This window comes from Panthera tigris, chromosome B1 (assembly GCF_018350195.1).
Source record: "Panthera tigris isolate Pti1 chromosome B1, P.tigris_Pti1_mat1.1, whole genome shotgun sequence".
Taxonomy (NCBI): Eukaryota; Metazoa; Chordata; class Mammalia; order Carnivora; family Felidae; genus Panthera; species Panthera tigris.
This window is the reverse complement of record NC_056663.1, coordinates 2,286,414-2,307,333: the sequence shown is the minus strand read 5'-3', so window position 1 is coordinate 2,307,333 and position 20,920 is coordinate 2,286,414. Positions and strand designations below refer to the sequence as shown.

The window sequence follows — 20,920 nt, the reverse complement described above, 5'->3', positions numbered from 1 at the left end:
TAGCTAGAACCCAAATGTCCAGAGTTCCAGCTCATTGACTTTTTTCATAAGCCATGAATCTCTTCTTTGAACCATTCATCAAAACTAGTTAAATAAACAAAGGAATGGATTAATTCAGGCTAGGAATGCAGATCGTGTTCAAACTTATTTTTACCAGAAATATCTTTGCTCTTTGCCCAGCTTTCAGGCTGCAGACCTGCTGCCCCAGGGAGGGAACCCCTCTCTCTCTGCCCTACAGAAATCACCCCAGGCACCACTGAGGCTTTGCTCAGTCACCCCCACCCTTGAGAGACATGGTGTAAACATTTGGAGGTAACCTGATGAAACACGACAAAACACCTTCCTGAAATCAACAATTAGGTTAAAAAGATAAGCTCCAAAAAAGAAGATAAAGTAGAACCAGCAGGGAATAATAACCTCAAGTCTGATAAATCCAATGGGCTTTAAAGAGTGTTATTAGATACTTTGACGGATATATGACAAGGATCTTTCACCATCAAAATATTTTCTTTTAATTTCTCTCTTACACTCCATTTTAAATCTAAGATAAGACTGTTATGGTATAGGATTTTTAAAAATGATGGTAATCACCAGATTAATTAACTTATCATTTCAATCGTAGGATCCTTCCATTAATATATGCTACCAGTGTCTCCATAAAAGACTGTCCACAAATACAGACTTGCAGTTCCAGGATAAGTCACAGGGATGAAAAATACAGCCTAGGGAATACGGTCACTGGTGTTGTGACAGTGTTGTATGGGGACAGGTGGTAGTTACTCCTGCCGTGAGCACGGTATATGACGTATGCAGTTGTCCAATCACCATGTTGTATGCCTGAAACTAATGCAACGTTGTGCGTCAACTACACTCCAGTTTTTAAAAAATTAAATAAAGTTTTTCATGACATGAGAAATAAATAAATAACGGACTTTGCCCACAAGCAGCTGTGAAATTGATCAAAATACTATGAAGATCAGGTCAAGTGTTTCCAACAAGTAGGTCATTGGCTCTGTTTGAAATTACTTAAGGGTTCCGTGTTGAGTTAATGTACAATTCAGTGTGTTTCCATGAACGTGTCGGCAGAGGTAGTTTGAGGAACTTTTTCCTGTACACAAAACTTGTAAATACTAGATTTAGGGGCACCTGGGTGGCTTGGTCGGTTAGGCATCTGACTTCGGCTCAGGTCATGATCTCACAGTTTGTGGGTTTGAGCCCCGCGTCAGGCTCTATGCTGACAGCTCAAAGCCTGGATGGAGCCTGCTTCAGATTCTGTGTCTCCCTCTTTCTCTGCCCCTCCCCTACTCATGCTCTCTCTCTGTCTTTCAAAAATAAATAAACATTTAAAAAAAAGTTAAAAAAATACTAGATTTAAAAACAAAAAGTTAAAAAAATTCAACTTTTCAAAGATGACAATAAAAGGACCAGAATCAACAGGAGACCAAGAAGGAAGAGAAACCCGGAACCCAGGGTCTAGGCAGCCCTGAGAAGGTGCTTCCTGGGAGACCGTGGGTGTGAGGACTTATGTTTTTAGGGGCTTGCCCTGCCCTGGGGACAGGAGGTGATGCTCCCAAGTCTAGCGGAAGGTGGACAGATTGGTTAGAGACTCTCACGGAAAGCTGGTGGTCCAGCAGGGCGACAGTGCTGGTGGATGAATTAGGGATGTTAAACTCCATCACTGGAGCAATAAGGGACGAACACTGCTCTGTGCCTCTGATCTGAGCGGCAGAGTGAAAGCAAGGACTGGACCGGGTGCTGTCCTGATCGTAATCCTGCACGTGCACAAGTTTAACGACAAAGTCACAGCACCAAAATATCCCAAAGTTAGAACCATCTTCGCACCATTTTTAAAATTTTAGACCTTTTGTAGTGCAATGTCAAATTCAGAGCAATTTTAAGTAAAAGGCGCAGAGATTCCCCACGTACCCACTGCTCCCTGCACACACACAGCCTCCCCCACCACCAGCACCCTCACCATGTCATGCGTTTGTTAAAACTGATGAACCGCATGCACACATCGTCGTCGCCCAGAGTCCACAGTCCACATCAGGGGCCCTCTGGGTGTCATACATGCCGTGGGATTGGACAAATGTATGATGACATGTGTCCATCATTACAGTGTCACCCAGCGTGGTCTCACTGCCCCCAACCCCTCTGTCCTCCACCTGTTCATCGTCCCTCCTCCCACAGCCTCTGGCAAGTATTGATCTTTCTATTGTCTCTGTAGTTGTGTCTTTTCTAGAATGCCATAGACGTGAAATCATGCAATACGTAGATTTTCAGATTGCTTCTTTCACTTAGTGATATGGATTCAAGAGTCTTACATGTCTTTTCATGACTTGATAGCTCATTTACTGTTTGCGCTGAGTGAATGATCCCATCGTCTGGATGTACCTGTTCATGTATCCATCCAACTCTACAGGACAACATCTTGGTTGCTTCCGATTCGAGCCATAAGAATAAAGCTGTTATTAGCAACCATGCAATTTTTTGTGTGAGCACTTTCCAGTTCCTTCAGGTAAAGAAAAGGAACATAATTGTAAGTTTGTATGGTAAGAGGTTGCTGAGTTTTGGAGGAAACCGCCAAACTGTCTTCCAAAGTGGGGGCACCATTTTGCATTCCTTCCAATGACTAGTGAGAGTTCCTGTTGCCCCACATCCTTGTCGGCCCGTGGTGTGGTCAGTGCTCTGGACTTGGACCATCCTCATAGGTGTTTACTGGCTCTCCTCGTTATATCAATTTGCGTTTCCTTGATACGATGTGGAACACCTTTTTGTGTGCTTGTTAGTCACCTGAATATTATCTTTGCTGAGGGGTCTGTGAATGCCTTTCTCCCATTGCTTAATCAGCTTGTTCCTTCTCTTACTGTTGGGTTTTAAGGGTTCTTCGTATATGGTGGACGACAGTCCTTCATTAGATGTGTCTTTTGTAAACATTTTCTTCCAGTCAGTGCCTTGTCTTTTTATTCTGATGGTGTCTCTCAGAGAGCCTACATTTTTTATTTTGATAAAATCCAGCTTACCAATTTTTTTTGTTGGAGTATAACTGACATACAATATCTGTTAGTTTCACGTCCACATCATAGTGATGCTGTTGTATCTAAAATGTCATCACCAAACCCAAGGTCCTCTGGATTTTCTCTTTGGTACTTTTTAGGAGTTTTATAGTTTTTCATTTTATATGGAGGTCTGTGATCCATTTTGAGATAATTTTTGTGAAGATTGGGGAGTGTGTGTGTAGATACAGTGTTTTGCACATGGACGTCCAGCTTCTCTAGAGCCATTTGTGGAAGACATTATCTTTGATCCATTGTGCTCCCTCCCTCGCTCCTTCATCAAAGAGCAGTCGGTTATGTTTATGCGGGTCTGTTTCTAGGCTCTCTACTTCGTTCCGCCAATCTCTTTGTCTCTTTCGTGGACACCACACAGTCCTGATGAGTGTAACTGTACAGTCTGATCTTGAAGTTGGGTAGTGTCGCTTCTCCAATTTTGTTCTCCTTCAATACCAAAGGAGATTATTCAATACTAAAATTGTAAAGTGAAATGATCTTGGGCTGGTGGTGGCCACAACACACGACAGAATTAAATGTAAACTCTCTCTAGAGGATTTCCCTCACGGAATTCCTGAGGAATCCAGGCACCTATGTACACGCCCACGCACAGCCACAAAGACAGGCACTCACATAAACACACACAAAGTCACTGCCACCAAGAAACAAGCCATCACGGCTCAAAGTCAACAGAGCAATAAATGACAGCCTCCAACAGGTGAAATGTAAGTGTTCTTGAGTTATCGACACACAACAGAAAAAGGTCATGTTCAAGTCCGTTAAAGAAGTAAAAGAGGGAGCTTCTGGGTGATGGAGAAACCATCAACATCGACAAAGCAGATTTGAGAAGAAATAAAATAGACCTTCTCGAGATGAAAGCTACTCTAACAGAAAGAGCCACAGACTGGACGCAGCTGAAGAGCACCCGAGTCAGCTGCAGTGTAGCCCAGGCCTGACCTAACACCACGGGACTGACATGCTCACACTCTGTGAAACGACAGGGACACAGGCTATGTTGTGTTGGAATGGCGTTGGCTGGGTTCCTTGTTTTCTTTCATTCTTTTTAGAGTCGAATGAACAATGAGCCCCTATGAATGGAAGCTTTCAAAGAGGACCAGGTATGTAAGAACTAAATTGCATTTGTATTCACACCAGAAGTCCTCAAGGAATTCAAAATCAAAAAATGCTTATTTTTTTTTAAAAAAAAAGGTTATTTCACTTCTCAGGCTAAAGATTACAGAATAATGAGAAATACAATATTTTCTCACACGGATGCCTCTGGAAAGACATTTTTGCTCTTCTAATAATGCATCAGTTAGTAAAACCTAATGACATTTATTTTTAACAGTTATTCACCGTGGTATCTTACAGGCACCATTTTATAATGTTCAATTCTATAATATATGCATAAATTGACCATAAGCTTTAGAGGTTTTCACAGTAAGATATTTCATTTACCTGAACTTCATTTATAATTTTTTACATCAGTATAACATTAGTGTTTTTGTTCTCACAGCATTTTATAAAATAAATTTTCTGTTACTCAACATGGGTTTAGTTCAATTGATTCAATTATCTTATACAGTTGTATTTCTTGAAAATATTTCAAAGTCTAATACTCTGGTTTCTCTTCAGATCGTATAAATCTTTCGCCTTTTACTAAAGATTTCCGTGGAAAATATTTCAAAGTCTAAAAACCAATGTCAAGGAAATATATAACTTTGCGTGTATTAAAGTATGTTCTGTATCAAACAATGACAATAGTCGTGACAATATACATGCCCATTAGACTAAATATTGCTAAAGCTTAAGTATATCTGGTGGGGCACCTGGGTGGTTCCGTTGGTTAAGCATCGGACTCTGTTTCAGCTCAGGTCATGATCTCATGGTTTGCGAGTTGGAGCCCCATGCCGGGCTCTGTGCTGACAATGCAGAACCTGCTTTAGATTCTCTCTCTGTCTCTCTCTCTCTCTCTGCCCCTCTCACCCTCTCTCTCAAAATAAATAAATAGACTTTAAAAAAGCTTAAGTATATCTGAATGACAAGAAAAACTTTTAAATGGTCTGTCATGACATATCACAGGGAAGTTGTCCATCAGTCATTCTTTAAGTAACAATCACTTTCTATGAAACAGTGGTCAGTTCAGCTTACTGACCCTACAATCACACGGTGTTTTTCTTTAAGACCAGCATCATATTTTGTTATGTATCGGAAGTGCTTCGTGTTGGTTATGTAGACCATTTAGAAGACGTGTATTTGCAAGGATATTTTAAGTGAAACCAATAATTTATTGTACTTGAATGTTTGGTGTAAGTGTGTAAAGGTGAAGGCGTACAGTGTGGTCTTACACTCTATTTGTATCATTGTGACAACAGCCAACACGCCGAGAACGACAGATGACCTCCTAGTGGACATGATGATCTTAAAAATGGTTTTCGTTATGTAAGGATCTTTGACACAAACGGATCTGTGGACCATACTTTAGAACCTCTAACATACGTTGGTATCTAAATATTACAACTAAACTTTATTAGAAAGAATATGGGTCTATAAAAATGCTCCCTCAAAGAACCAAACACATCTCTTGAATAATTACATTCATTTTCTCTGCAATCTGATTCACCTTCTATATTTTTAACCTACATTCTTTTATATTCTCATTAAGAGGGAAACTAAATGACTGAAAACTAAATATACACCCATATCAAGTAAATGAACACCTGCCCCTTTTAATTCTTGGATCAAAATTAGACCATCATAAAATGCTACTATTTCGTTTGAATTTTAAAACAAAAGATTAATATTTTAGTAACCCATTTCATTTTCTTTTTGTTTTAATTTTTTTAATGTTTATTTTTGAGACAGAGAGAGACAGAGCATGAATGGGGGAGAGTCAGAGAGAGAGGGAGACACAGAATCCGAAACAGGCTCCAGGCTCCGAGCTGTCAGCACAGAGCCCGACGCGGGGCTCGAACTCACAGACCGTGAGATCATGACCTGAGCCGAAGTGGGATGTTCAACCGCCTGAGCCACCTAGGCTCCCCAACACATTTCATTTTCTTGTTGGTCTGTGACTTCTCCAGTACTAATCAGCAACGTGCTTCAGGTCTGGTGTATCATCAATGCTAGTGTACCAATCCAACAGGAAGGAAAACTTACTTCCACTCAATGTGTGTGTGTAATTGTTTGCTGTCCATTTATGTCTGTCACAAATAGGGTCAGAAGAGAGATCTCTGTTTGAATAGTTACTAGCCAAATCCCTAAGGTAGTGACCGTGACTTTGCTGAATATGAGCTGTAAGGTATATCAAATGTTATATCTTTACTTTTTAAAGTGGTTCTGCTTTTTCCATTACGGAATCGGTTAAAAAGGTTATTACACAACAGCACAGAAAATGAGTTAGGCACAATTACAATAATCCACAGGCAGACTTTCAATAATAATAAAATCTGCCACCAGGTGAAAGATAATGTACACATTATCCATCAACTTCCCTGGAGATTAAAAAAAAAAAGAAAGAAAGATAAATCCGGAGGGGTGAGATGTAGTATATTCCACTTATACATCATATTTATGACAACGTATCAAATCAACGGATGATTTTAAATATGCTCTGCACCTCATGATCTGAATAATTCATGCCTTCAGAGGCTGATGTTAGCTTCCCTGGATCTTAGGGTTCGTATTTCAAACTAGTTCAGTTCTCCCTTAAAGAAAACAAAATGGAACACGACAGAAATGTGCTTTATGTTAATCCCTGCCTGAATGGACCAAGTCAAGCCGTCCCTCCCATTGTCAGATTCCATCACGTGTTGATAGTTATGCTTACCATTTACCCTCTCCACTCGGAACTCCACCACCTTGTCCAGCCTGGGCTCCTCGTGCCTTACGAGCTCTGGAATCAGTGTTCTAAGCTCATCCCTGAACCACCGTAACCCAAACCCAGAATGACCTTGTGCAATTTCTCTCTGTTAATGTTTATTTCTTTATTTTGAGAGGGAAAGAGCACAAGCAGGGGGAGGGGCAGAGAGAGAGGGAGACAGAATCCCAAGCTGGCTCTGTGCTCTCAGCACCGAGCCCAACGCGGGGCTCGAACTCATGAACTGCAAGACCATGACCAGAGCCGAAATCAAGAGTTGGCCGCCTAACCGACTGAGACACCCGGGTGCCCCAATCTTGTGCAATTTCTAAAAGAGCCATTTGCACAGCACCACGGGTCCCCCTTCAAACATTTGTCTTCCTAAAGCCAATCAGAACTTCGCAGAGGTGTATGTGCTGAGGTTGCATAGCTGTGCCATCTGTTGGACAATATGTAGGATTGCGTAGCACGCAGCATCTACAACAAAGTCCTTCAGACATGACTAACCCCAAACTTCACAGTGATGACAACCTAATCAAAACATATTGGCCACTAAAAATGCATGTCTCCACATCACGTATCAAAATTGCCCCATAACACACACATTCTGGTGCCAGGACGTGTTGTGAACAGTGAGTGCCTCCAATTATGAGTTTGGGCTCTTGTCAGCCTTTTCTGGAGTGAGGTCACAGGTTTGGCTCATTTTGATCTCGGGGTTACACAAAACCTCTACGTGATTGTCCACTTTGCCCGGCTTCTCTACTCCGTGTCACGTAAGCAAAGAGCTCTTGTACATCCCTATGTAATAACATCCCCACAGCGGGAATCATTTATTCCGGCCCGCTGGAATGTGAACCACAGTTCCCTTCTAAACATATTCCCTAGATTCATCATGCAGCTCATTGCCCAGGAATTATTTGAAACTACAAAGACGAGAGAACATCACTTACGTTTGTGTTATAAGTAGACATTTGTGTCCATTGGGAAGTGACTGAAAGCCCTGACCTTCAGCTATTTTCCGGTATACTCACCCGCTTAGCAGATATGTTCTGTTGGGACAACTGCATAAAGAAATTTGTCCATAAAGAAATTTGACAAGAACGTTTGCCCACACCCTGTCAACTCTGTAACAGGAAGGAGAGTAAGAGGGCTGGGGAAAATGGAAAGGAAAATCAGGGCACATTTTCTAATTTCCTTTGCTTTCACCTGATGATCCTTTGAGGGTTGTCTGCTGCCAACCTGAGCTTCGATCATCTTTGAGCACCTTGCTTTGCGGTGACGAAGACACAAAGTGTCAGCGGAGGCTAATTTCAGCATCCTAAAATGGCCTCTAGCGCCATGATGCAGCGATGCCCGTGGCTCTCCAAACCACACATGACTACAATGAACGCGGAGGCCTGGTAACCACCGATCCAGGTGCCAAATGAAGCAGACTCCTGTGGCACGTGTCCGTGTCTCCCTGAGAACGACAAATGTCCTCGCCACAGGTGATGCCAGAGTTGCATGGATGCTAATACATCTGCAGCTGAAACTTGGCTCTCAGAGACTTTCGTTCCATAGACCATGCCACCCCATCCACCTCCTGTCCCCCTCACTAGGTTATCGGCATGGGCACTCCACGTGGCCACAGCAGACTTTCACCTCTCGTGGACTGTGCACACACCTTCCCTCCCCCAAAGAGACAGTCCGCAGCATCATTAAACAGGGCACTTCTCCTGCATCACAAAATGTTTTCTTTTTTTTTTTTTAAATTTCACCACATTAAAATTTTATTTTCTTCTTTATGACTTGACATTATTTCTTGAAGCCTAATAAATGATTTGGTCTTGTTATTGATGTTCAATTCAATAGAGGATATTTTATGAGACTCTAAAAAAATCAATCCTTATGTCTTCCGTCTATTTTATAACTACCTAAAGTTCGTGTGGATTAATTTAAAAACCAAGAAGGAAAGCCAAAGTGAAAGCTGTAACTCCTTGATTTAAACATTTCTCTTTGATTTCTTCTAAACTTTGCAAGGTTTAATTCAGTTCAATAGGTATATAATGAAGTCCTTTGCAAAGCCCCTGTCTGGACCATGGATACAGAGACAAAACGTGATTCCTGGCTCTAGAAGTCAGTATGAGTTGGCCTTTCTGATTCTCATAACTGGAAGCTCATTGATTTAAACCATTCTCCCTGCTGAGGAAAGTGGGAAGACATGAGCTTGAGAGGATCAGAGGATCAGAGCTCACAATACAGGGAAGAATTACAAATCCAGAGCTGGGGTGGGCTGCGGTGGAGGTCCAGAGCCGTGAACCCAGCATTCGGAGCCTGTGACGCAGGACTCAGATGCCAGTTCTAGATGGGAAAATTCAAAGGCTGAGTTCCACTGTGGAAAACATCAACAGAAGGAGATACAGGAAGCAGAGACTACGGCTGAAGGTGACCTCCTCTCCATTCAGACTGGGTACCCAAAGTTCTGCAGTCTAGGAATTCAAGTGAGCTAGAAAAAGACGTGTATTCACAAGGATTCAAGCTCAGCATTAAACTATCTCAAATTCCGAAATGTGATTGATTAGACCCAGGTAGCCAAGGCTTCTAAGAGCCTGGCAGAATCTGTTGCAATGATGCCTTGAAAGAAGAGAGCACCTTAGTCTTTCATTTGTTTACTCAAATGATTTTACATATAAAATGTCCCGCATATAATAAAAATAACGAGACACACACAGATAAGACCAAGCACTTGTGATAATCGAATAAATGTTTGCAAAATCAGGGAATAGGAGGAGACCCATGTGGGGTCAGAAAGTAAGGAAAAGTGCGGAAGAAGGAGCAGGTGAAGATGAAATTACCTTTATTTTTCTTTTTTGTAAGAAAAATAAAAAACTTTATTTTTCTCATTCTTCATGGATCTCACAGGTAACAGTTTGTTCAAAATACAAGTACAATGTAACCAATTATGCATGCTTGTGTGTATATTTTATGTCTATTCCTGTGCTCTTGTAAGTGAGAAGAGGGACAGTAATGACCCAAGGGGAGGAGGGAGGAATTAGGATTTCTTATTAGGAGGCACTCATCTTTCCCAGGAAGTACTATTGTGCTATTTGAAGCTGGAACTTGGGTTGTCTATATACATATATATATATATATATATATATATATACACATATGTATATGTATATATATATATATATATGTATATATATATATTGCAAACTCTAAGGCAACCACTAAAACATGTGTAATAAAAAACTATAAATGATATGACAAGAGAGGAGACTAAATGGAATAATATAAATGCTCAGTCAAAACCCCCAAAGGTAAAAAAAAAAAAAAAAAGTTGGGAAGGCAAAAGCAGAAACAAAAATCAAGTGCGAAAAAGAAAAAACAAAACAGAATATGGTGGCCATTACTCCAATCTGGGCTGTGGTTACATGGGCATTCCTTTGATGAAGACTTATTGAGATGTCCCTTACAGGACAATTTTCTCATTACAACTCAATTTTTTTCTAATTTATGTCTTTGTTGATACATATTAAATGAAAAATGTCAGGGGCGCCTGTGTGGCTCAGTCGGTTGAGCGTCCGACTTCAGCTCAGGTCACGATCTCGCGGTCCGTGAGTTCGAGCCCCGCGTCAGGCTCTGGGCTGATGGCTCGGAGCCTGGAGCCTGCTTCCGATTCTGTGTCTCCCTCTCTCTCTGCCCCTCCCCCGTTCATGCTCTGTCTCTCTCTGTCTCAAAAATAAATAAATGTAAAAAAAAATTTTTTTTTAAATAAATGAAAAATGTCATTATTACATTATCTTTAGGGCAAATATAATTTCTCATCCAAACCAGGGCACTTTCGGCTCTTAGAAAGTATGTTATTAGAACTACCCTGGGACAACAGATGTAACCAAGACACCAAGACTGTCCCAGAAGGACAGGTGTCCAGGAATGATGGTCCCTTAGCTCTAGTAAAGAATACTTCAACTTGGAAAGTGACTGCAGGCGGCTAAAACATTTAAGAACCTTTGATGTCGTGCAGGTGACCCATAAATCCAAAACACAGCTGATTAATATAGTCTTAGACACCAGTCATATTTGCTTTAAAAATTTATGAGTCAGCTACATTGTGCCAACTGCTGTGCTCGTCTCTAGAAGTATAAAAGAATAACTAATACATGGTCTAGTGGGAAAGAGAAATCCACGAACGAATAATGACAACCTGACAGATAAATGCCAGGAAAGGAAATGCCCGATTGCTAAGAGAACCCGGTGGGGAGACTTACTATCTCTGGAGTGACTGTTTTTTTGGAACAAAGCCTCAAAAGCTAAAACTAGAAGTGAAGAAAATATCTTGAAGGGAACATATGAATTTGAAAACTAGGTAAGGGATAGGAAATACTGTAAGCAGGGAGGAGGGACCACCGGGTTGGCCTATATAAAGCACAGGTGCGTCCCTCCACGCTGCATCCGTAGTCTGACAGACCCAAGTGGGAGCTTACGCTTTGCCACCTCACTCAGCACCTGAGACTCACTCGACATTGGCTGATACTGTGCTGAATTTCATGCTATGTTCATGCAGAACACATGTAACTTTATACAGAGGGCATTCTCTTTGTTTCCTTTTTAAACATTTTATCATTTTTATGTGTTTTTACTCAAAGCAAAATCTGCCCTGGCCTTTGCCATTCATTTAGGAGTGAGAGTGAGCATCGGATTGTACAAGGGATGCCAGAGGCGGGACCAATTGGGAAAGACACTACCATCCAGCCTGGGTTTCTGTATCTCTTGACCTATTATGTTACCAGTATCGTGATCGACAGTGTGTCCTGAGGTTTCACAGAAATTGGATGAAACATGAATGAAAGTGGGTTCTGTTTGTTTGTTAATTATGGAGGAAAGCTCTTGGATTCGTGATCCTGCTGGTTTTGTTTGGTTTTGTTTTTTAATGTTGTTTAGGTAAGAGTTCACATGCCAATGATATTCCAGGTCTCGGTGACATCAGTGATGCTCTCTTTCTTAGAGGAATAACGTACAGTTTTTAGGTGTTTTGGTAACATTCCCATCTTTGCCTTGGCTGCAAAAAAAGTCAGAGTGTGGTTACAGAAACTGTCTTTTTTCTATGTGATTCCTCAAACTTTGGATTCCACTGGCAAACATACCATGTTTTTTTCCAAAATGTAAACCTCTGTATATTATTTTCAAGTAACTGGAATGAGAACTATAAATATATTACTAAAAATGAGGTCTTTGGCCAGAATCAGGATTCATATATCATTTCATAATGCCCGCAATGAGTTTGTGATATATTAATGGCAAAAAAAAATCTATTTTAGTGGGCTAAAGAGTGATTCCAAAAAGATACAAGTATGTCTTATCTTGCGGGACTTACACATGTGACCTTATTTGGAAACAGGGTCTTTGCTGATGTACTTTAAGTTGTAAGTTAAGAGGTAAGTTAAGAATCTGAGATGAGATCATCCCGGAAATAGACTAGACTCTATGTTGAATAACAGGTGTCCTTATAACAACAACAAGAGGGAGATTTGGACACCCAGACCACAGAGAGAAAGACCATGTGAGGACAGGCAGAGATAGGAGTGATGTGTCTACAAACCAAGGATCCCACCACCAGCAGAAGCCAGGACAGGGCCTGGAACGGGTCCTCCCTCAGAGCCTTCCAGGGATCCCATCCTTAATGACAGTTTGGATTTCTGATCTCCAGATCTATGTGGGAATTCATTTCTATTGTTCCGAGTCAGCAAGTTTATAATACTTTGCTATAGCAGTCCTAAAAAATGAATACCTCTATATCCTGATGGACAGAATTACCAAAAAATTAGTTATGTTATCAAATCTCATGGCTACCTCTGTCAAAACAACTTGCATTAACATAATCGGGTTTTTAAAATTAAACACATTGATATATAATAATAATAGTAATAATAATAATAATAATTAAGCACTGGTAAAAGAAAAAGTCACCTAAATTCCCATATTGGTCCAATGTCTTCATCAGTGAAATAAACGCATCAACTAAATAATCTGAGTTGCTTTGAGCATTCAGTGCCCTAAGTCATTTTTTTATTTAGTAATTATGATTAAATATATATATATATGGATACTTAGGATGATATATATTGGAAATATATATACACACACACACATATATATAAGATATAGAGAGAGCATATATATGGACATAGGATATAGGAGGATATGTATAGAGATAGACAGATAGATAGATGTACATGAGACGGAGAGATTTTAAGGGATGGCTTACACATTTGTGGGGGCTGGTGGGCCTGAAACATACAGGGAAAGACAGAAGACTGGAGACTCAGGGAAGAGTTGATGTTGCAGCTCAAGTCCAAAGGCAGTCTGCTGGCAGAAGTCCCTCTTCTGCTGTCAGTCTTTGTCTGTCAGGCCTTCCACTGATCAGACGAGGCCCACCCACATGGTGGAGAGTAACCCACTTTACTCAAAGTCTGTCGATTTCAATCCTAATCTCATCTAAAAGACACCTCCGCAGTAACATCTAAGCTGGGTGTCTGACTGAAGGCAGGTGCCACGGCATGGCCAAGCTGCCACATAGAATTAACACCACATCTACGGCGATCGGGATTGCTTTTACTTCTTCACTAAGCGTTTGTGGAACTAGTATTTGAGTCTACTGTATTCTAGTGGAAAGACAGGCAGAAAGAATTTCAGCTGCGGAACGTGGCCACGCAGGACACAGGGTGACGTAGTGTAGATGGAGAAAGGTTGACGGGAAGAATCTTGATGTGGATTTCCAGGTGTGACCTCTGTGAGGAGGGCACGTTTGGACCGAGACGCGAGTGACAGGAAGAAAACTGTGCAGGATCGAGGAGCCATCCCCTGTCCACCGTGGATGTGGACTTCTCATCACGACAGGTGGGTCTCGGGTTGGCTTTTCATTAAGTTCATTAACCTCCTGAGCCACGTCTGAGGGCTGGCATTGAGGGAAACTGAGGCAGACTGCATGTGTGTCCTGCGACCTCTAAAGGGTCGACTCTGGCAATAAAGCGGCCGCTACCCCCTTCCCCAGGAAGGACAGTGACACCGGTAAAAGAAAATGTGCACAAAATAAAACAGTGAAGCGGAAATGAGAAGCAAGTTCAAGGAGGATTTTATTGTATTTTAGTTTACTCTTTAAAAAAATTATTGTTGGGGCACCTGGGGGACTCAGTCGGGTAAGCACCCGACTTCGGCTCAGGCCACGATCTCACGGTTCGTGGGTTCGAGCCCCGCGTCGGGCTCTGTGCTGACAGCTCAGAGCCTGGATCCTGCTTCGGATTCTGTGTCTCCCTCTCCCTTTTCCCCTCCCCCACTTGCACTCTGTCTCTCAAAAATATACAAACATTTAACAGACAATAAATAAATAAATAAATAAATACATAAATAAACAAACTAAATAAACTATTGTTGTCAGAACACGTAACAGCAGACCTGCCCTCCTCCCAAACTGTAAGCGCACGTTAGGGATGACCTCAGGTACAGTGTTGTGCATCCGGTTTCTAGAGCCTGTTCGTCTTGCTTGCCTGAAGCTAGATGCCTGCTGATTAATCGTGCCCATTTCCCCTCCCCCAGCCCCTGGCAACACCACCCCAGTCCTTGAGTTTACGCACTGGCCTGTTTCAGATGCCTCACAGCAGTGGAATCGCGCAGTATCCATTCAGGTCGCTGCCCACAGCAGAAATGCCTGTCTCTGCAAGGCCCCCAGGACCGCACTGTACATATACACCACATCGCTGTATCCATGACTCTGTCGATGGACACTTACACTGTTTCGTATCCTGGCCACGGCCAACGGTGCCACAGCGAACACGCAGTGCAGGTATCTCTTCCAGATCCGAATTTCGATACTGAGGATACATCCCCACGAGCGCAATTGCTGGGTCGTAGGGCAGTTCTATTTTTCACTTTCTGAGGAATCTGCACACCGTTTTCCGGAGAGGCTGCACCAGTTTGCGTTCCCCCCAACAGCGCAAGAGGGTTCCCTTCTCTCCACATCCTCGCCAACACTTGTGGTTTCTGGTTGGTTTTTTTTTTTATTATTTTAGTCATCCCGACAGGTGTGAGATGATATCCCCTGGTGGTTTTGATTTGTGTTTTCCTGGTGATGGGTGACGGTGAGCATCTTTTCATGTGTCTGTTGGCCATCTGGATGTCTTCTTTGGAGAAATGTCTGTTCACATTTAAAGAAGGATTTTAAATAAATCCTTGAGAGCCAAAATAATTTCCACATTGTCTTTTTTTCTCTTTTCTTTTTTTCAACGCATTACATGACCATCTGCTATATCATTGACCTTGAGTTTGTAAACCCCATGGCATCAGCCTGGAGGCTTCTGTCTGCTTTTTTTTTTTTTTTTAATATTTTTAATGTTTATTTACTTTTGAGAGAGAGAGAGAGACAGAGCGCGAGCAGAGAAGGGGCAGAGAGAGGGAGAGACACAGAATCCGAAACGGGCTCCAAGCTGTCAGCATAGAGCTCGACACAGGGCTCAAACTTGTGAATGGTGAGATCATGACCTCAGTTGGACACTTAACCAACTGAGCCACCAGGCGCCTGTCTGTTTCTGTGTGACGTTCAGGGAGCTGGTGCTCTGTATAGTAGCTGCTCATGGAAAGCAGGACCTGGACCCTCAACACTAGCATCTACCCAGGATGCTTAGCCAAACATAGACATGAAGGAAAAAGAAGATAATATATTGCTAAAATTCAGAGGCTGCATCATAAGCCCCACATAAAATTTTGTATGCCAGTGTGTGTAAAAGTACATCAAAGTTCTTGGAGAGAAACTCAGAAGCAGGGGAATTAGTTAATAAACTCGTATATTTTTTTTAATTTTTTTAACGTTTATTTACTCTTGAGACAGAGAGAGAACATGAATGGGGGGAGGGTCGGAGAGAGAGGGAGACACAGAATCGGAAGCAGGCTCCAGGCTCTGAGCCGTCAGCACAGAGCCCAACGCGGGGCTCGAACTTGTGAACCACGAGATCATGACCTGAGCCGAAGTCGGACACTTAACTGACAGAGCCACCCAGGCGCCCCAATAAACTCATATATTAAAGCAAGGTGTGAAGGGAAGGAGAGAGAGGAACGTTAAATTAGAATCATCAAACGCACGATCTCATGACATTTTAAAAACATAAAACAAAGCAAACCAGAACTGAAAGGGAACGGGTCCTGCAACAGTCCTGCATAAAAGGCCGCCTCGTGCAGCAGTCAGAAGCGACGTCCACTTTGGACCTCTGTCACCCAGATTCTGGCCTCTCGTCCTGTTCTCTACCAGAAGCACCAATTAGTGCCTGATCCGTGTCTTCGGGCAGAAAATCAGGACGGGTCTGGAATGTTCTGTTGCTGTTAGAATGAAGTAAAGATGCTTCTAACGATGCCTAAGGCTCGTGCTACAAACAGGGGGAGTCCCGGCTAAAGAATAGACAGCCGGGCATCCAACCTTGACAAACAGGCAACGTGGCCGCTGAGATGCAGCCCGTGGCAGCTGAGCGTGGTTGGGGCCAGGTCTGGCATGGGCATGAGGACCCGCCTGGAAAAGCAGGAGTGGGTATGCAAGGAGGGGGCATGCAAATGTGGCTGTGCAGAACTCCCTTACCTGGGGACATAAACAGCACCTGCCTCTGGTTTAAAGCCAGCAGATTTACAGGTGCACCTGAATGAGAGTGTGTGCTATGGGTCGGCTGAAGCCCCGCCTGGCCCCCCCGGAGGATCAGGGAGAGGGACAGGACCACCTGCCACACGGACCCACAATGTCCTGAATCTCAGGCATAAAGTCTGTACTTTTTGTCTGTCCAGTGGGTTTCCATTCCGACCCGTCATGTTCCAGTCATCGGCCCTGCACCCCTGTGATCCTGTTCACCTCAGAAAAATCTAGATCCATTGGCAGAATCGTAAGTGCTTCATGACACTCATGCAGGTAAATTAACACAGCGTGACAGAAAGTGGTTCAAATTCCCACATGAATTTGCCGTAGAATTTGTCGAAATGGCACGTGTTGACCAAGTTACGTTTACCTAAGTCTTAAACCGAGGTCCTGCTCAACCACTGAGTTTTCCATCATACACCGTCTGTGACAACACAAAGCACATGCTTCGAATGAATTCTATGCCGTAGCTTATTAGTCTTACGGGAGGAAATCAGGAAGAAACCAGTGTGAGAACACCCACCGCCAGCAGCCTTTGTGTAAGGAGGCGGCATTTCAGAAAAGCACCTGCAGAAGGTTAGGGGATTGGATGCACGTAGTCCTGAGTGGAAATAAGTGTTGCCCTACACGGTGGAAGCTAACGGGTACACTTATAAAAGAAATTATCAAGTTAACAGCCAAGGAAAAGCGTCTAGGACGGCAGGAGCTGGCGGTCGGGAAGGAGGAGGTGCACGGGTGCAAGGTGCACGAGTGGGATAGACAGAGAGCTGGCGTGCGCTGCCCTAAGCGGGGCCCCGCTCCAGGCAAGGCTGAGGTCCCCCTGGCCTCGCTGACGCTGGGCGTGTTAGGCCCATTGCACTACAAGGAGGAAATGATGTGCAAGTGAAGGCAGTGACGGCTTGAGGCAGAGAAGCTCACCTCGGGGGGACGCTCCGGCACTCAGGTCGGCGGCCGGCAAAGCCCAGCTCTGCGAAATAGGGGCGTGTTCTGGGCAGGCTGCTCGGCCGTCCTCTGAGGCCGTCAGGGGATCGGCGACGACCAGAGGGCAATGCCCGAGACGCCCACCATGGGTGAGGGGTCCGGGAGCCAGCAGATACCATGACAAGGTCTTCTGGGCCATCGGCCCCCGTGTTGCCACGGCAGCCGTGAATAACAGGCACGGTCTGAGGACCAGAGAGGTTGCCTTTGATTTCCCAGGCTCACACAGCTACCAAGCGGTGGGCAATGGAGCCCCATCCGGGTTCTGATTCCAGGATCCCACGCTCTTGGGCGGCAAGAGTCCGCCTCTGACAGTGAATGGGAAAAGAGGTACCAGATGCATAAGGGGGATCAGCAGAGGCGCAGGTAGGGAGAGGGGACTGTGGGCAGGAGAGAGCACTCACAAATGCAAGCACACTCCTGGCCCAAGGGGAGCCTGGGCCGGGCTGGGCTGCACAGGCTTCGCATTTGGGTGAGCTGGAGGCCGTGTCGTGTGGGGAGGCAGATGTTCGATTGGGATGACAGTTGAAGTCCTGTCTGAGATATCTGGACCTCTTATCCTGAAAGCAGTGAGAAACACTTAAGGCTTTCCTGCCACGTCCAGACTTGACGTAAATGCTGTTCCGGGCAGGCTAGCTTTGGGGAAGGGGAGGGAGACAAGGCGGGAACCCGCTGGGAGAACTGTGAGACAATGAAGGGGCAGCCCCGAGAGGGTTCGGACGAAACGGAGCCCGAGCACCTGTCTGGCATCCCGTGGTGCTGCTGACGACAGTAAGAACAATTCAAGACGCACGGGGGGTTTGAGGTTTTCAGCTGCACGCTTATTGCTGGTGAAAAAGAGACACAAAGGTTTCAGAAATCGCGGAGATCAACGGACTGGGGAGTAATTCTGGGTCCTCTGGCTCACCTTCAGAGATGGGGCCTCACTTTCGTGTTCGGGACACACATTCCCAAGGGACGCCTGGCAGAATCTGGGGATCACTGGGCTACGGCCGTTAGGGGACACGTGTGATGTCACCTTGCGGTTCTATTTCTGCTGCTGCAAAAGTTCCTGATGAGATGAGCACGGACGCGGGCGGAGGAGGGGGGACAGGGGACAAGGACGGGGTAGAGAGCCAGCCCCCACCCCACCCTCCCGGTACATGCAGCCCGTGACTAGACAGACTCCACCCTCCCTGACACACGGGTTGTTACGGGCTGGGCAGATGTGTGCACACGGGCGACACCGCCAAGTGTGATAATGACACAAGTCTCCATGATGCCTCCGTTGCCGCCGCTGCCCCACGTGCCTGGAGGTCACACCCCAAGTGCAGCCTGTCCTTGGGGCCGTGGCCACTTGCCGTGTCCTAGGCGTCAAGCCCGAGTGTCCCCACCTGTCCGCATCCTCTACTGGACGCTAACACAAACCCCTGCCTGATCCCGCGGCGATGCTGTGACATGCAGACTGTGCCGGTGGCCCTCGGGTGACCCCGTTCGGAAGGATGGCCTCTAAACTCGCTGTCTTCCCGCCTCTGGTCCTCGCGTCTGCACCCGGCCTGGGGCCCGCCCGTGCTAGCTGCACACCTGTCACCGGGCACTCTGCCGCGCCCCCCGCGGACCCCTCACCCCAGAACAAGCTGCTTCAAGGGGTCCGGGCTCCGGAACTGCAGAAGACCCTCCAGCCGCTGCCAGTGGTGAGGGTCAGACACGCAGGTGGATGGCATCGCGGCCCGTCGGGGCCCCTCGGAGGACAGCAGGGAGGGAGGGTCCAGGGCCCCTGTCCTTCACCACGGTGCTGCAGCTGCCCATCTGGAGGAAAGGACAGGGAACGGTGGGCCCACTCTGCGTCCCGAGGCCAGGGGACATTTTCTTCCATCATCCCTAGTTGGTCCCGTGGTTCCTCCTCATCGTGACAACTTTGCCTCGTCCCCGGTGACATCCACGGCCACTCCGGGTGCACCCCACGCGGCCCCAGCCTCCGGCTCACATCCGTCCATCCCTGCGTCTCCCTGCTCCCAGCCCCTGCGGGACACCGCGCCCCAGGTGCCGTAGGGACCGACAAACGTTTGCAGGTTGTGTTGCTGAACAAATAAACGCACACGAATAACCCACCGCCTTGCGGCCCCGTCTCAGCCACACACGGTCCTAACAACACGCCCTCCGCCGTTTATTCTCAGCCCCGAACCCTCTGTGTGCCACCGCCGCCCAGGTAGCAACACCACCACGTTTTTCTAACGCCCAGTATGTGGTATTTCTTCCGGCAAATGACGGCATCTCGTTGCTGTGGTGTCCAAAATTAAGCTGGCTTCTGGGAACCATCTTCTTTGCAAACAGGCAAGGAAGGCGGTTTTCCCGGGGTCACTTCCCCAAGTCTCACAGCCGGCGACGGGGCCATCGGGAAAAAGGCGAGGGAGAGAACACGTGAGCCACTGTCTCTTGGACCATCTGCGCAGCAGCTTGGGTTAGGAGTGGAGACGTCCATGTGGCCTCGTTCGTGTTTCAATGTTGTAGACAGACAGCAGAAATCTGCTGTCCTTGTACCCGTCATTAACTACCCCTGAGCCTCCCTGGAGACTTGACTTCACCCAGGCTCCGTTGCCTCTTACGTGGAGCAACGACAGACGAACGGTCTCAGCTCTGGGGCGCCTGGGGGGCGACTTTTGATTAAGCTTAAGCACCCGACTCTTGATTTCGGCTCAGGCCAGGATCTCACAGTTCGCGTGTTTGAGCCCCACGGCAGGCTCTGTGCTGACAGTAGGGAGCCCGCTTGGGATTCTCTCTCTCCGCCCCTCCCCTGCTTGAGCTCCCGCTCTCGCTCTCTCTCTCTCTCTCTCAAAATAAATACACTTCAAAAAAAAATGTCTCAGCTCTAACATTCCATGCTTCATTTGTTTCTGTTGTGAAAAGACTAAGAAGGCAGAGAAAAATCTGATATTCTGGAGTCTCAGAAGCTGTGTGGACACGTTCCCATTATTGCTGCTGAGTCGCAAAACTCACTTAAGTTTCAGAATTTTTTTCTTTTTTCTAATTTGTAAAACCGGGCTGCAATATTTATTCCTTGGATGGTTCAAAGGATTCATAAGCTAATAGATTTGGTATCTGGCACATCTCTACGTATCAGTCATTTTCTCCAAAAAACTTAGAGGTCAATTATTTGTGCTACGCCACATTTCTACGTTCGAACATGGATTCTAATGCCCTGATGATCTGGGGGCAGTCCCCACTAAAATAATATTGATCAGGCCTCCAAGACGCAGCCGTGGAAAACGCAGGGATGCATATGGGACTTTCCCACCGCCCAGCAGAAGCCTGTGTCACGAAATGTCATAAGTACAGGAATAGAGATGATGAAAGTGAAAATAGAACCAGATCATTAAGATTAAAGAAATGAGGTTTTCCATT

General features: G+C 45.2%; 1 non-coding gene across 1 annotated transcript; it reads left to right on the top strand.

Annotated features, from left to right (window-relative positions):
- The first annotated feature begins 4,665 nt into the window (after positions 1-4,665).
- On the top strand, positions 4,666-4,782 carry LOC122238163. Its single transcript, XR_006217125.1, has one exon. It is a non-coding gene; the product is annotated as a U5 spliceosomal RNA (small nuclear RNA).
- The last annotated feature ends 16,138 nt before the right edge of the window (positions 4,783-20,920 follow it).